This window comes from Diceros bicornis, chromosome 4, assembly GCF_020826845.1.
Source record: "Diceros bicornis minor isolate mBicDic1 chromosome 4, mDicBic1.mat.cur, whole genome shotgun sequence".
Taxonomy (NCBI): Eukaryota; Metazoa; Chordata; class Mammalia; order Perissodactyla; family Rhinocerotidae; genus Diceros; species Diceros bicornis.
The window spans coordinates 88,664,099-88,681,496 of NC_080743.1; the positions used below are offsets into that span (position 1 = coordinate 88,664,099).

Genomic DNA, 17,398 nt, shown 5'->3' on the forward strand with positions numbered 1-17,398 from the left:
AGGATTCAGAAAGCCATCAGACTTATGAAGAAGTACTATAAAAGGGAAGTCATAAATAGAAGTAATTTAGTAACTATAATTAAGCATATAAAGAACGCTTAGGTGACCACCTGTTCATCATTTCTTCTGACAGCTGAACCAAGATTTTGGCTTCCACTGGAAAAAGAGAAATTTAGATTAGGTGTGGCAAAGCAATCTCAAAAATTATTCTTATGTTCAACAAGAGATTTTTCTCTCTTCCTGGAAACATACGAAAACAGAATTGATTTACATATATATATGAGATTCTCCTAAATGAGAAGGGGGAAGAGAAGAGTGACCAATGATCTTGGACTGTAACATCTACTTCTGGGCCTTGTGTTTGAGGTTTTCACAATTCATTTTACATTCAGAAATTTGAGCAAAATCTCTTAACTATAGTTAATGCAGAATAAACTGACCTGTAACACTTCATTTAAAAAGATCACTTGGAGGCGTCCAAAGTGTCTCAGAGTAAAATATGTCTATGTATCTGTCTAGAAAGATACTGTTTTTCCTCCCTTCACTAAATAATGATTTGAAAAGTTTTATACTTGAGCTCTGATAAATAAGTACCAGGTCTTCATTTCAGATTTTCACTGCACTGCAAAGATCACATAAATGAAATAAATTATTAAAAGAATCTTTTATTTCACATTCTTTGTTTTAAGTGGTTAATTTAACCCACATTTCCCACTCAGTCCTATATATCTTCTGATGTTGATTTATTACTTGTATTGAAGTTAAATTTTTTATGGTCATCTAATGTCTAAATGTTTGCACTGGTGGTAAGATGCCCTTAAATTCCTTTCTTATCATTGACACAAGTCTTAAGATCATTCATGCTCTTAAAGCCAAAACTCAATTCAATAAACAACACTCAATACAAAATTTGAAAACTGTAATCACAAGAGAGATAAATAAAACCCTTTAAAATATGAAATTCAAGTTTTAACTACGAATAGTTTGAAACTTTATGGAAATGATGAACATTGAGACTGGAAATATTCTTCTAGTCTAAAACATAACTTTGGTGTAGGGTATTATCCACCACTAACTACTGAACTACTACTAACTACTAAAACATCAATAAAAAAAAAACAGACAACCCCAGGATCCCAGGGGCTTAAAAGAAAAAAAAAAAAAAAAAAAGTATTTACCGAACACTTTAGAATTAATTATGTCCTGTGGTCATTTAAATCAGTTATTTATACTATAGTTGTAAGCCTGTTCCCTGCCTACCTGTCTGGAATCATCTTACACTACACCTCTAATTACCCACCACACCCAGCATTATTGGCTTTCCTGAGTTTTTGTAATACAGTATCCTTCCTCATTCCACAGGGCCTTCCACATGCTGCTCCCTCCGACTGAACTGTTCTCCCAGTGCTCGCTCCAGTCTGAATCCCAGTTCAAATACCACTTCCTCAGAGAAGTCTTTCCTTATCTCCCAGTGAAGGTCATATTCCTTTCCTTGACAGCATTTACCAGTTTATATTTATACATTCACTGTCTGTGTAACTAACTAAATTTTAGATCTCAAGAGAGCAGGGATCTTGCCTATTCCTGATCACCATTATAACCTCAGGATGCAGCATGGTCTTTGGCACATGGTAGGTGAATGAATGAATGATACACAAATTACTACAAATTAAGCTTCAAGATATATGAATCAACATTAGATGTAATTCAAGATCACAGCATAATTACTGAATCCCATAGAACACTGATCTGGATACAGTATTATCAAAACTTAAGATCATACTGGAGCCTATTGGCACCACTTGAATGTATTAGCTTCCAAAGACATAACTCAGGCACTGTATTTTTTTCCAATAGAGTGGAGACTGAGTAATTCTCAGGCAGTATCACACCCTGTATCCACGACACTCTTCTCTCAACTACACATGCTACCCACTATTCCTTTAAAAAACTGAAGGAAATATTCAGATGAAGGAGATTCTGGAAATAGCAAAATTTAGATTGATTTCCTGTAAAAAGGTCTACACTGATAGAAAACTAATCTTTTGCCAATGTTTAAAAAAATAGAAAATAAAATATGATGAAAAATAAAGTAAAATATAAAATAAATATGTTTAACTGGAGAAAAGGGGGCACACACATGCATTCATACACATAGGTGCTAGTGTGTGCACAGAATATTTCTGGATGGATACCATGGCAAGATAGGTTAGTTCTGGGAGAGAGGCCTAAGAAACTGGGGGATCTAGGGTAGGAAGTGGATTTCCCTTTTATCATATACCGTTATAGGTGTTACAATGTTTTCCATACTCATATGACTTTTCCCCCAAAAAAGTTAATAAAAATTTTCAAAGGTAAATGAATGGGATTAAATGGGAATAATTAATCCTTCCTATAATTTAACTAAAAAGGAAAACATACATTTAAAATCATGGAAGTGAGGGGCCAGCCTGGTGGCGTAGTGGTTAAGTTCGCATGCTTTGCTTCGGTGGCCCGGGGTTTGCAGGTTCGGATCCCAGACGCGGACCTACACACTGTTTATCAAGCCATGGTGTGGTGGCATCCCATATAAATTAGAGGAAGATGGGCATGGATATTAGCCCAGGGCCAATCTTCCTCATCAAAAAAGAGGAGGACTGGCAATAGATGTTAGCTCAGGGCTAATTTTCCTCAAGAATTAATTAATTAATTAATTAACTAAATCAAAGGGAAAAAAAATCAGAGAAGTGAAAGGGACCTAAGATCAATTCTCTTCCATTTTATCAACGAGAAAATGGAAACAATTAACAAAATTTTGTTCTCCCAAAGTTAGCAGTCAATCATTGACATTAGTTCTAAAATCTAGAACCTTATTCTTAATAACGTGCCACGTACTATACAACTCTCACTATCTCATCTTAGTGATAGAAGTGTCAAAAGCTCCAGAGAACACTAAAACTTTCCTAAAAGCTTCTTGTCACTCTAGGTAAGAAACATACAACACTCAGGACTTGACAATAATTTTTACTGATTTGAAAACAGGCAACTCAAAGCTGAAATCTGGCAAGGATGATTTTTGTGTGTGTGTGTGTGTGAAGAAGATCAGCCCTGAGCTAACATCCGTGCTAATCCTCCTCTTTTTGCAGAGGAAGACTGGCTCTGAGCTAACATCTATTGTCAATCCTCTTCCTTTTTTTCCCCCAAAGCCCCAGTAGATAGCTGTATGTCATAGTTGCACATCCTTCTAGTTGCTGGATATGGGACGCGGCCTCAGCATGGCCGGAGAAGCGGTGCATCAGCGCACTCCCGGGATCTGAACCCTGGGCCGCCAGTAGCGGAGCGTGCGCACTTAACCACTAAGCCACGGGGCCGGCCCATGGATGATTATTTTTTAAAGCAAACTCAGGAAGGAGCTGAATTTAGCTCACGAAGGAACTAGCTGCTGCCTGCAACTGTCCTTGGAAAGTAAATGCCAAAGTCAAAGGGTTCATGCATGAACTCTTTACACTGCTTAAATCCAGAGGCAGAAGCAGGAAACTAATTAGCCTCTCACTTGTTATCTGTTTAGGCCTTCTTGACTGACCTAATTATAACTCATTTTCAACACAACCTAATCATTTAGGGAATTTGGTCTAGAAACAGTTTAAGTTCACCTAACCTATGGATTTCATAATTTAGGTGCCACCCTGAAAAGAGAAGTCCCCATTAACTCTTCTTTCCACATGATATCCTTACTTGAAAGTATATGTTAGGGCATCGTTCGGATTATATGTGTTAGAAAAGTACACCTTTTGTCTTACCAAAAATTGATGAAAGCTTTTAAAATTTCCAACTTAATATAGTGGAAACTGTATTATCAGGTAAACATTAACCTTAGACAGCAAATGAAAAAAGGAAATATGAAGAATATTAGAAGAAAGAATCTTGAAACCAACTCTCAAATAGTTAAGACCTAGAAAGATACAGATAAGGGATATAGGTATTCTAAAAAAATTACTAGGAGGAGATGCTATATGACCTAAATTAAGCATTTAAAGAGACGTCTAAGAATATTGCTGAGATTTTCCAAGAAGACAAAAAGATTAAATGCTAATGCTTTTTTCATATCACACTCATTTATTAGGGGACAAAGATTTTTCTTGAAACTTCTTGGAATAAGTAACAAAAGGAAGAGGCTGCATCAACTAGGTAAAATTTGTCCTAAAGTCAGTACCTCTCTTAAAAGTAATTTCCATAGGGTATGAACTATGGTCACACATATGGGAATAATTGGAAGAGAGGGCAGAGTTAAAAAGTCTCTCATTTTTTAAATTTTCTTTTTTTAAATGTTAGACTTGATTACAATACAAAACACATTTTAAAAAAAATAAAAGCTTGTTTGTCATGACTAATATCCTGCAAAGCTTTACCCAATAGTTAAAATTCCTCTCCTGGAATGTGACAGGATAAAGACTCAATGACAATATGTTAGCTTTCCTTCTGAGAGTTTTAATGCCATGGTTTCAAGAAACCTAAATAGATTTCCTCAATTACAGGATTTTAATCCCTATTTCTTCTAGTCAAAAAGGAAAAAAGTAGCGGTAAAGGTAAGGTGACTCTCATCTCAGTCAACCTCAGGGAGTGCCACTGTGCTCCAAGGTTCATAGAAAGAGAACAGGCTCCTTCCACACTTGTTAGACTTCATGCTGACCTCAGCGACTGCTTTAAGGATTACTTAAAACCATGGACCATCTACCCAGAAAGAACATACACACACACTGTGTGATTTCAGAAAGTACCCAAACTCCAGATTAGCACCTTTTGCCCTAAAAAAAGAATGACAGGTTTATAAACTTTCAGCCAAGGCAAATATGCTATATTTAAATGTATACTACAATGTGATGATGGCCTTTTTTGTTTCATTTATTCTATGCATCCTCTAGTAAAGATCATTATCTCTGGAAACAGGAATACCAAGAATGGGCCACAAATGCCTTACTAGAGACACACTGGACTGTTAGAACTATTTTCACATTGACCATTCCTCTAGGGCAGTGGGTCAAAATAGGGGCTTTGCGCCCCTAGGAGGCACTTTGGAAATCTGTGAGGGTGTTTTTTGTTACCACAGTAACTAGAAGTTGCTGCTAAGATTTAGAGTTCTCTCCTCCCCCCAGCCCCTGGGGGACATGTATACTAAGACATCTTGGAATGTATGGCTAGTCCCACACAGTGAATAATGTCCTACCAGACATTCACGTGGGTGAAAACAAGTTCATAATTATCGAAGCCTAAATCTGTTCTACACATAAACATAGGTATTTCTGCACAATTTTAATATACACTGAATTTCGAGGAATGCAGTTACCAAACAAATAAAGATTGTATTTTTGTTTCACTTGGAACTTTACCAAGGTTGTTTACCTTTTCGGAAAATCATGTCACCAATGGCAAACACTACTCGTGGTATTTTAACTGCCATTTGCAAGTGCCACAATCACAGTGATTCTATACATAGATGTAAGCACCTACTACCTTATTATGTCTTCTAGTGTAGTCATGCTTGAGCATTTACATATTGAAATACATATTATTTTATTCTAAATTATTTTCCTTATTATTTCTCATTTACATCACTTGAGGTATTATGCAGTTGGCCCTTCATATCCGCGGGTTCCGCATCAGCGGAAAAGCAACTATGGATCAAAAGGCAGAGGATGGTTCAGTGTACTGAACATGCACACTTTTTTTTCTTGTCATTACTCCCTAAATAATATAGTACAACAACTAATTACATAATACTAACACTGTAACAGGTATTATAAGTAATCTAGATATGATTTAAAGTATATGGGAGGGGCCGGCCCCGTGGCTTAGTGGTTAAGTGCACGCGCTCCGGTGCTGGCGGCCCGGGTTCGGATCCCGGGCGCGCACCGATGTACTGCTTCTCCGGCCATGCTGAGGTCGTGTCCCACATACAGCAACTAGAAGGATGTGCAGCTATGACATACAACTATCTGCTGGGGCTTTGGGGGAAAAAATAAATAAATAAAATCTTTAAAAAATAAAAAAAAAATAAAGTATATGGGAGGATCTGTGAGGTTATATGCAAATACTACGGCCATTTTATAGTATAAGGGACTTGAGCATCAGAGGACTTTGGTATCCTCGGGGGTCCTGGAACCAATCTCCCTTGGATATGGAGGGATGACTGTAATTACTTTTAACTTATGTGTGAGGTAAATGTCTAAATGTACACTATATAGATATAGATATATTTAATCTATACCTATGCACACACATACATCTATGTGTGTGTGTACGTGTATATATATGAATTTTGTTTCAGGATGGGGTAAAGAGAACATCACAAAATATTTGCTATAATAAGCGGACAGTGAGTTTGATAGGGTTGAGAATCATTGATCTAGGGATAACAGTATTAAAATTTAAACAGAAAACTTGCCAAATTTCTTTATAAAGAGAACTTAATATTGTTAAATGGCAGTTTGTAGGATTAATTTGCAGGATATTTTTACGTATCTCATGCTAGAGGCTAGGGTTTTATAGTCAGCTTCTCTTAGACCACCACCATTTCCACAAGTTGTCCAGGCCATAGGCAGAAGTGGCCATTCCTCTACCTTAACCTTTGACACTATTAACTGGGCCAGTTTGTAGGTATAATTGATCTTGTGAAATTGGATGGAAAAAGAAGATTAAAATGGCATAAAGGACTTTCAAATTCATGAAAGAGACCTCTCTTCCATCTCCTATCAATTTGTCATTGACAACCTCTCTAAACAGGAAACAGTCAATAACAGTTCTTTTTTTTTTTTTTTTTTTTTGGTGAGGAAGATTAGCAATGAGCTAACATCTGTTGCCAATCCTACTCTTTGCTGAGGAAGACTGGCCCTGGGCTAACATCCGTGTCCATCTTCCTCTACTTTATGTGTGGGACGCTGCCACAGCATGGCTTGATAAGCAGTGTGTAGGTCCATGCCCAGGATCTGAACCTGTGGACCCTGGGCTGCTGAAGCGGAACACACAAACTTAATCACTACGCCACCATGCCGGCCCCTGGCCGGCCCCTGTGTAGTTTCAAATTTAATTAGGCCTTGCCCAGGTTCAAGGTTTGCAAAAGACTTTCGCAAATGAATGGAAGGAAGAGAAGAATGGAAGGAAGGGAAAAGAAAAGGAAGGGTTCCGTAAAAGAATCTTGCTCAGGCAGGTAAGGCAACATATGAAATAGAACGTGAAAAAGGCTATCCAGGAACATATAAAATTTATACACCTTTAAACTTCTTAATGGTTCAAAAAATATTAGGCATAATAAATCCTTTTAAAAAGCTTTGAATGATAGAACCAAGAAAAAGGGCAAATTTATGGACATGGTTACTCAAACTCCCATAAGAGAATGTGAGAAAGAGAAAGCAAGTAACACTTGGGAGAGTTACACCTCAGTCTCAAATCTCCACCCTTAGACCAAGGTTTCATGAAACATCTCCAAATGGACCATAGGATTAAAACAGCATAACTTTTGATTAAAATAGCTTATATTAAGTACTGAGTAAAGAACTTTGCCACAGAAACTATTCATAACCTTTTCTCTCTAGTAGGATCTGATCTAGACCAACCTGTTCACCCCAACTCCATGAGTACAATATTGTCTGAATGGCCCAAGTACAATCTACCCCATTTTCAAATAGTCAATCCTTGCTTCCCTCAAAACTGCTAACTGCTCAGACTTCAAGTCTGAATTTCCCAGACCAATATTTTAGGCAAGCTACTCAAGTATCAATTATTATTTTCATTCTTCTGTAGAGAAAGCTGCTCAGATAATGTACGAGTTTGCAGGTTTTGTCAATGTTTCCTTAGTCTTTACTCTATGGGCAGAAACCAGTGACCGATTAAGCTGCCTGAGCGCCACAGTATTGATACTTCTCAAAACAAAACCAGTACAAAGGTGAGGATAGGAGTGAGTGGGAACAATGTGCTGATAGATCAGATTGCTTTAAAAGGCCTATGTTTTGTTCCTCATCTTTTCACCACATATCTTCAGGATTAGAAACTGCTTTTGGATGACCTAGAAACATAATATGTGGATAAAAATATTCCATACTCTCAGGAACAACTGGTGTAGAGTAGTGTATAAATTTACTGACTGCTGATTAAGTAATAATTAATTGATTATTAATTTATTAAGGACATAAAGATAAGCCTATTTATATTGACCAAGAGCATGTGCCAAGAAATTTAGCTGAAATGAATTCACTGCCCCCATTAAACTGGCATAAAAAAATAAGTTAGAAATGATGAAAGAAGGAATGGAATGATGAACAACACAAATCAACAAAACTAAAAAAAGAACTGATAATTTTAAACAGAAAAACACTCAGGCTGGTATGTATGTGCATCAGTGCATGTGTGCATAAGTGTGTGTGTATAAGTATGTGTGTATTTAATTGTAAACAAATGCTGATGCATGAATGATTAACATTTGAAACCTGAAGATCTTAAAAAGGGCTAAAGATCAGAATTCTTGAATAAACAAGATATATGAAAAGAGCATGTAATATGAATGAACAGGATGTCTTTCAGAGAAAACAGCAAAAAAAATCTGCTTAAAAAGTGAACACAGGGGCCAGCCCCGTGGCACAGCAGTTAAGTGTGCACACTCTGCTTCGGCAGCCCAAGGGTTTGCAGGTTCGGATCCCGGGCGCGCACGTCACACTGCTTGTCAGGCCACGCTCTGGTGGCATCCCATATAAAGCAGAGGAAGATGAACACGGACGTTAGTCCAGGGCCAATCTTCCTCGGCAAAAAAACGGAGGATTGGAATCAGATGATAGGTCAGGGCTGATCTTCCTCACAAAAAATAACAATAACAATAATAAATGAATGAATGAATGAATGAATGAACACAGAAGGACCAACTCAGAAACAGATCCACCAAAGAACTCCTCTTGAAAAGTATGCTGTAAAACTGGAAAGAAAATTTTAAATAGTTGCACATGTGAATGAATATTAAAAATATTTTAATCCTCCTAAGAAGTGTGTTTCTAATTAGATACTCCTTTTTCTGTTATATATTTTACTGCACTGGAGGAATTAACTATGACTTAGCTCTTCCCACAATAGCAGCTGTTAGACTTATCTTTAGCAGCTTCCTCTTTCATGCTCCTACCAAAACATGTGTATACTGTGTCTTAACATACTTCTTCTAGGGAAAGACCACAGAATTTTTCTATTTCAATTTAGCTAGTTCCTGGGGCAATTTACTCCATCTTTTTCCACGTTAAAATAGAGAGAGGAAATGCTTTAATCTACTTCATAAACATTTAATTCTCTGGTCAACATTTTAGTCCCTATAAAATGCAGGTCAAGAATCCACTTTCAAATGTCTTGGAATATTTCTTAGCAACGAAGTAAGAGAGAATATTGCCTATTTTCAATTTATCTATTTGGAAATAAGGAACAGTTTAAATAAACAAGAAAAGACAAATCTAAAATAAATCAGGGCAAGGAGGATGGGGAAGGACAAAGTCACACACTAAGGATTTTAAGAGTGGAAATAAATGTATTCATAATCATTTAGCCAAACTGTTAATCTATTTTAAACCTTCCATTCTTCCATGACGTGTATTTCTTTAAAATATAAAATGGAATGTTAAGAAGGCAGCACTCCGGCAAGTACAAACACTCCAGAATTTTTGCAGGTTGCTTTTTGGAAAAGCCCACCCACTTAACTCCATCCCCATTTTAAAACTGTACTGTCCCATAAGTAAACACTATAGCCTTCATTTTAAAGGTTGAAAGCAGAATTGCAACTGTTCTCTACATTTGCAACTCAGCATATGGTTGCAAACCCTAAAAGGTTAATTTTAATAATAAAGAGAATAGTTGGAAAAAGGCACAACCTTGAGAATTGTGGAGAAGAATCTTCAATTAATAGGTGTGAGTTAAGCAGGACCAATAAGACTTCTGCATATCTCTTGGCTTGTACCTCCTCTAGCGGTAAAAGATAAAGATCATCTCTTGCACCTATTCAATAGTTAGCATCCTCATTAAATACCAAAAAAGGGAGGCAATTAGTGTCAACTGTAAGGATTGAAAAGAACACCTTTCAAAAATGAACTCATCTAGTAAATGAACCTACTGAAAAGTCAAGCAAGCCCTTGACTTATAGACATATAAAAACAAAGCCCTAAAGACATATAAAAACAAACGAACACGTCACCAAAATAAAATTTTCTAACAAGAGCTGCCACCAAAATCCCTTGGGGTTTTTCTAAACTGTGAATACAACTTGTCAATCATAGAAGGAAGAAAAAGTAACCATTATAGTTAAGTAAGACTTGGACATATTCAAACATAAAGAATAAATATTAAGCTTTTTTCTTTAAGTATACACTAGCTAAGGAAAAAACAGGGGCAATCATAAAAATAAAAAATTGACAAATGGCACATTTTTAAAGGGCAGGTAGGCAACTGTGTATATCGATGTTAAAAATAATTTTAAGGTTAAAGATTATATCTTCTATTGCTCTATTACTACCCCAGTAAAAGATGAAAAACAAGGATAGTGCCGTTGATCTTTCTTCATTTTTGTGGAAATCTTAAATGAAAAATGTTTTGTAGTTAAAAGAATAAATTTATGGAGCCTCAATTAACTTCAACATTATCATACATGTTCAAACACAGATTAAAAGACTTTGGTTTCCATATATGAGCTGTACAACACTTGACAAACTCTAAAACACCACATAGTAAGGAACAGTAATAAGAATGACTATAAAAGAGTTCATTCTGTGTGACCCGCTAAACGCTTCTCATATGATGGTACAGACAGCCCCACTGACTGCTATGAGGTCGAGCATAAGCTTATAGGCAAAAATCTCAGAAATACACAGCCTGGTGTGCATTTCAACTAGACTCCAGAGCTAGCAGTGCTACTGCTGAGATCCTGCAGGCCACATTAAAAATAGAACATACCCACAATCCCAAATTTTACAATGAGACATGAAAGTGGGAGTAGAAAATATCATACTCAAAATAGGAGTGCTCTCTCATAGATTACAAACGGGTCCTTCATTAAGTACTTTAAAGGAAATAACCTCTAGAAACTAAGCTGAAGGTGTAAAAAGAAAAAAAGATTTCTGGTAATAATATTTCTGATAAATCTTCTTGGAGAAATACAATATATATGTAGTATTTTGCCAACAATAATACTACTTTCTTGTCTGCAGTTTTCATTTTTTGGTTTGTCACAGGATCTATAAAATAAGACTAAATCTTAGCTATTTGTGTGCTATCTCTGATTTCAACTTTAATAAATGTGTTTGTTAAAACCGTAGAGAGTATTTAAATTTAAAAGTGCACTAGGATTTTATGAAGACTAGAACATACACAGGTGGGTGCTGAAAGAATTTTCTGCCCATTTTGGCAGAAGCAGGATGCCATCTGCTTGTGCCATGAATCAAGCTAACCCTCAGCAGTTTCCAAAGTTGACAGGAAAATCTGGTTGTTTAGTTAATGTTGAAAACACACTCTAAAACCAAGATGAACTGTTATTTTTAAAAATGCTCTTAGACGTAATTAAAAACTTCCCCTTTAAAAGCAGCTGTCTGTTTTTATATCCTTTCCTCATACAACTACTTTAAAAAGAAAAATTGAATTCTGCAAACCGCCAATTTCAAAATAGTACTCTCAAGTAACTGAAAATCTATTATTTTGATTTATTATCTAAAAAATAGGCTCATCTTTTATATGAGAAGTTATTTCTATCTTGTATAGTACAGATAAATAAGACAAGAAAAAAGCACAGCAAAACCATTTCCATGACTATCTTTTACAACAGTCAACTGGAAAATAAAAATCTTCATTCTCTCACTCTGTTACTGCTTTATCCGTCTCTCTAATTTAAACTTCAAGTCTTCTGAGCATGGATAAAGTCCACTGTCATTCTGTCATTGTGTTTAAACAGCATAAAACACCAACAACTAGTGGTTTATGCAAATTCTAACTTAGTGTGCACCTTACTGAAAGCCTAAAGAAAATGCTAACAATGGAAAATATCTTGCCAGATATTGGTGGGGGGAAAAATGTCCCATTGGATGTATCAATTAGGAAAGTTTTTTGTTTGTTTGACTGTTTTGAGTAACAACTGGAAATACCTTCCTCAGAACAGAAGCTAGAAAAAACTGTAACAAAACTCTGTAAAAATCCATGTAAATGACTAAAAATTTAAACTAAAAGGTGACCTCCATACACTGATTTTTTCTTTTTTGAATTAATTTTGTTTCCTTTTTGAGTAAACATACTAACAATGAGATATCTACCTCTATGTTTTTTAAAACTATATGGAACTTTTACCCACATCTTAGTCATATTAGGCACCTATTGATTTTAGTTCCATAAGGATTATCTGTCATTTCATAAAAATCTTACACCTTAAAATTGGTGCTATTTGTATAACATGCCTGGAATTTTTTTAAGTGCATTAATTTAAAAATCCATTACGCAATCAGATTGGTATCGTCACACAGCTATTATTTTCACGCTTTGCAACACTGAGATTGATCACAAGCATGTGACCTGTTAAAAAAGATCCCACCTAACTCCCTCGTTTCTAGCACCTTCAGGAAACAAGGTGTTATTTTACTTTCAGGAAGTGAAAACAGATGAATCTGGCTCTGGTGAGATCAGGGAATACTTATGGGAAAAGGGGTTTGTTGACACCTGCAATGGAGATGGATCAAGCGGGTTTGGGGAACTGTCTAGAGTATGCCTGTGCACACGTGCATACAGAAGGGAAAAAGATTGTGAATGTAATTTCACTATCTCAGTCATTTATAACTAAGACTTGAAAGTGCAACAGGCCAAGTATTAGGTTGATGTTTGTCATGGTTAAGACACTAGTGAACAAGGCAACTTTGGACAAGAGACTCTGGAACTCAGCTTCTTCACTAGTAAAATTAGGGGGAGGTCTTGTTTAGTTTATATGGTTCCTTTCAGTTCTAAAAATCAAATATTCATGGAATATCAATTATTAAGAACATAAAGATGAATAAAACATAGTTCTGACCTAAGAATGATTTGATGAAAAACTCAATCACCATATTCACTGTTCCTAAATAATTTTATACACACACACATACACAAACATATACATGAATGTTTGAAGAACACAAGCACGTGTTCTGAAAAAGACTTAAAACTTTGGTCTTATGAAATGAGAAAAATAAGTGAAAACTGACAATATATCACTCCGCCAAAATAAGTAATCCATCAACCACAGGACTGCCCATGAACAAGCTTTTAATAACATGCTCTATAACCAGCCATACATACTTCTGTCTCCTTTAAAAAAGAAAAGAAAAAAATCCTGCACTCATAGAGAAAAATGACATCAACAAATTTAATGACAGTTTATTTTCAGGAAATCATTTAGAACAAAGAATGGGAAATATGGTTTAATACCACATACACACACCATAATGCTACTTATCATTGTAATTCTTGTTTAGATGCTTAAAAATTAAATAGTTTCCCCTGAAGATTTTTGGCCTGTTCCATTTGGAATGAACCAACTTTTTCAATAATTAGAATTAGAAAAGACATTAATCTATCTGATTAATGGCATAATAATGGTTGCCAAAATGGAAGAAAGGTGTTATAACTGGTGTTTTGAACTCAGACATGCACCTCATTTTTTCCTAACCCCCTCCCAGAAATGAGACCTGACAGCCAATAAATAGTATTGAGGAATCCAAGCACTAATTCCTATGTCTATAAGTTGCTCTATCTTCCTTTTATATAGTGTTTCTTAAACTTTTTATGAAGGAGTTTCACACTTACAGAAAAGTTAAAAGAATTAAACAAAGAATTCTCATAAACTCTTCACCCAGATTCTCCAAATGTTAATATTTTACCACTTATGCTTTATCATTCCCCCTCTTATTTTTTTACAAAAGCACGAACAAGAATAAATACTTAGAAATAAACTTAACAAAAGAAGTGAATGACCTCTATATTGAAAACTATAAAATACCATTGTAATAAATTAAAAACGACCTAAACAACTGGAAAGATAGCCCATGTTCATGAATCAGAAGATTTAATATCATTACAATGGTAATACTCTCCAAATTGATCTACAGATTAAACATAATCCCTATGAACATCCCAGCTGATTTTATCTTCGCAGAAATTGATAAATTGATTCTAAAACTCATACGCAATTGCAAGGGATCCCTGACCGCTAAAACAATCTAGAAAAACAAAAACAAATTAAAATACACACATTTTTCAACTTCAAAACTTATTACAATGCTACAATAATTAAGACTATGTGGTACAGATAGACATATAGATCAAGGGACTAGAAATAAACCCATCCATTTATGAACAATTGATTTGACACGGGTGCCAAGACAACTTAATGTGGAAAGAATAGTCTTTTCAACAACTGGTGCTGGAATGACAGGATATCTAGATGCAAAAGTATTAACTGGACCTCACACCATAAACAAAAATTGATTCAAAATGGCTCCTCCAAGTCTCACAGTTATGGATGCTGAGCCACCACACTCAAAGCCCGGTGGAAGCCAAAGCTGCACCTCCTGCATGGCCCCTCCAGCCAGCTGGGCACCTAAGACGAGAGCTGCACCCAGGCCAGCACCAGCAGCTCAGCCATAAACAGCAGCTATACCATCTGCTGTTGGCTCATCTGCTGCTGTACCCTGGCAGCCAGGTCTGATAGGTCTGATGGCCCAGATGGCAACCACTGCAGCTAGCATGGCTGTGGGCTCTGCTGTCGGGCACACGCTAGGTCATGCCATCACTCGGGGCTTCAGTGGAGGAAGTAATGCTGAGCCCTCAAGGCCTGACACCACTTACCAGGAGCCCAAGGAACCCAGCAGGCATACTAACAGCAGCAGTAGTTTGGCCGGTGCCACTACGAGATGAAACAGTTTTTGGAGTGTGCCCAGAACCAGGGTGACCTTAAGCTTTGTGAGAGTTTCAGTGAGGTGCTCAAACAGTGCAGATTTGCAAATGGATTAGCTTAATGAAGAAGTTCAAACTGAAGACATGGAAATCATCTCTTATAACCAAGTTTATTTAGCATAAAAATATAATTGATAGTGAAGATATAAAGTGTAACACCATCAGTTAAACCTCTCCTCTATCACTAATAGCTTCCTTGCTTCAGAACTGCAATGGAAGAGGATGTTTTTACTAAACAGAAGTTCAGTGAGATGGTATGGAGTTTGGGCCTGGGCAGATGTTTGTGCGGCCTCCTTAAACCAGCATTTGTGATGTTATTGTTTGTAAATTAATTAGAATAAAGTGATTTTCTTCCTCCCAAAAACAAAACAAAACAAAATTAATTCAAAGTGGATCTTTATATACTGTGAATTCTAGTTCCTTATCAGTATACTGACATGACTTGAAAATATTTTCTCCCATTCTACAGGTTGTCTTTTTACTTTCTTGATGTCTTTTGAAGCTAAAACTATAAAACCTTTACAAGAAAACATAGGCGTAATTCTGCATGACACTGAAATAGGCAATGGTTTCTTTGATGTGACATAAAAAGCACCAAAAAAAGAAAAAATAGGACTTCATTAAAATTTAAAATTTTTGTGCTTCAAAAGACATCATCAAGAAAGTGAAAAGACAACCTGAAAATGGGAGAAAATATTTTCAAATCATATATCTGATAAGGTATAGTATCTAGTATAAATAATTCTTACAAATCAATAATCAATTAAAAATGGGCAAAGGATTTGAATAGATATTTCTCCAAAGAAGATATAAAATGTCCCATAAGCACATGGAAAGATACTCAGTATCACTAGTGTCTAAGGAAATACATATCAAAACAACAAGAAGATGTCACTTCACTAGGATAGCTGTAATGAAAAAGATGAACAGTAACAAGTGTTGACAAGGATGCGGAAAAACTACAGTCTTCATTCATCGCTGATGGGAATGCAAAATGGGTATATTTTGGCATTTCCTCCAAAAGTTAAGCATAGAGTTATACCATATGATTCAGAAATTTCACTCCTACGCATATACCAAAGAACACTGAAAACATGTCAACAAACTTGTTCAGAAATGTTCATATCAGCATTATTTATAATAGTCAAAAACTGGAAACAATCCACATGTCCATCAACTGATGAATATGGTATATTCATACAATGGAATACCATTCAGTCATAAAATGGAATGAAGTACTGATATATATAACACAGATGAATCTTCAAAGCATGCTAATTGAAATAAGCCAGTCACAAAGGCCACATTATATGATTCCATATATATGAAATGTACAGAATAGGCAATTTCATAAAGATAGAAAGTAAATTTGTGGTTGCCAAAGACTAGGGGAGGAGAAAATGGGCAGTGACTATTAATGCATAGGGGGTTTCTCTTTGGGGTATGAATGCTCTGGAATTAGATAGTACTGATGGTTGCACAAGTTACTGTGCAATATACTAAAAACCACCTAACTGTACTTTTTTTTTTTTTTTGGTGAGGAAGATTGGCCCTGAGCTAACATCTGTTGCCAATCTTCCTCTTTTTGCTTGGGGAACATTGTCCCTGAGCTAACATTTGTGCCAATCTTCCTCTATTTTGAATGTGGGACGCCACCACAGCATGGCTTGATGAGTGGTGTGTAGGTCCCCACCTGGGATCCGAACCTATGAACCCCAGCGTGCCAAAGTGGAGCACGCAAACTTAACCACTAAGCCACCGGGCCAGCCCAAAAAGGGTGAATTTTCTGGTATGTGAATTATATCTCATTTTTTAAATTATTTGGGGAAAAAAAACCCCAACATGTTGTAGACTTTTCTGGGTAAAAAGAGGAAGAAAAAAGAAAACAGCAGAACAGACACTTGGAACCCTCATCTGTGTGAAACAAAGAGAAAAAAAGAGGCCAGAGAAGCAATCAGAAAGAACATGGAGTTAATTATGTCCACTGGAACACACAGGTGGCAGCACCAGATTCTTTTGGGAACTGATTCTGAGTGATGGACATGCTTAATACAATGAGTCTCACCCAGTTTAAGTACTCTCTCTTAAAAAGAAGCCTGGTTACTACTCTATCCTCTTTCTCTAGTTGGGGCCAATCCTGCAAATTATCGAAAGCAATCAAGCTATCTTCTTTTAATATGTTCCCTAAGTCAGACTTTTCACTGCCTGACTGACCTTTCCTTCATTAGACAGGATTAGTAAATGTTTACTCAATAAATTTGATATAAATGGGATTCCTTTATTACCACCCTGATCCTGATATCATTTCATGAGTTTAGTTATTAAAAGAAAATCTATTCTCTTGACCCATCTAATAAATAATTTTATTACTTTATTGTTTTAAGTTATTATGTTTCTTTTTTTCTCTGCACAAGTTCTACTATAGTTTTCAAAACCA

General features: G+C 36.1%; 1 protein-coding gene and 1 pseudogene across 3 annotated transcripts in view; one reads left to right on the plus strand and one right to left on the minus strand.

Moving 5' to 3' along the window:
- Window positions 1-17,398, minus strand: part of RASAL2 (RAS protein activator like 2) — a 391,607-nt gene that overhangs the window by 300,724 nt on the left and 73,485 nt on the right. The window lies entirely within an intron of this gene.
- Window positions 14,500-15,079, plus strand: LOC131405025 (coiled-coil-helix-coiled-coil-helix domain-containing protein 2-like; annotated as a pseudogene).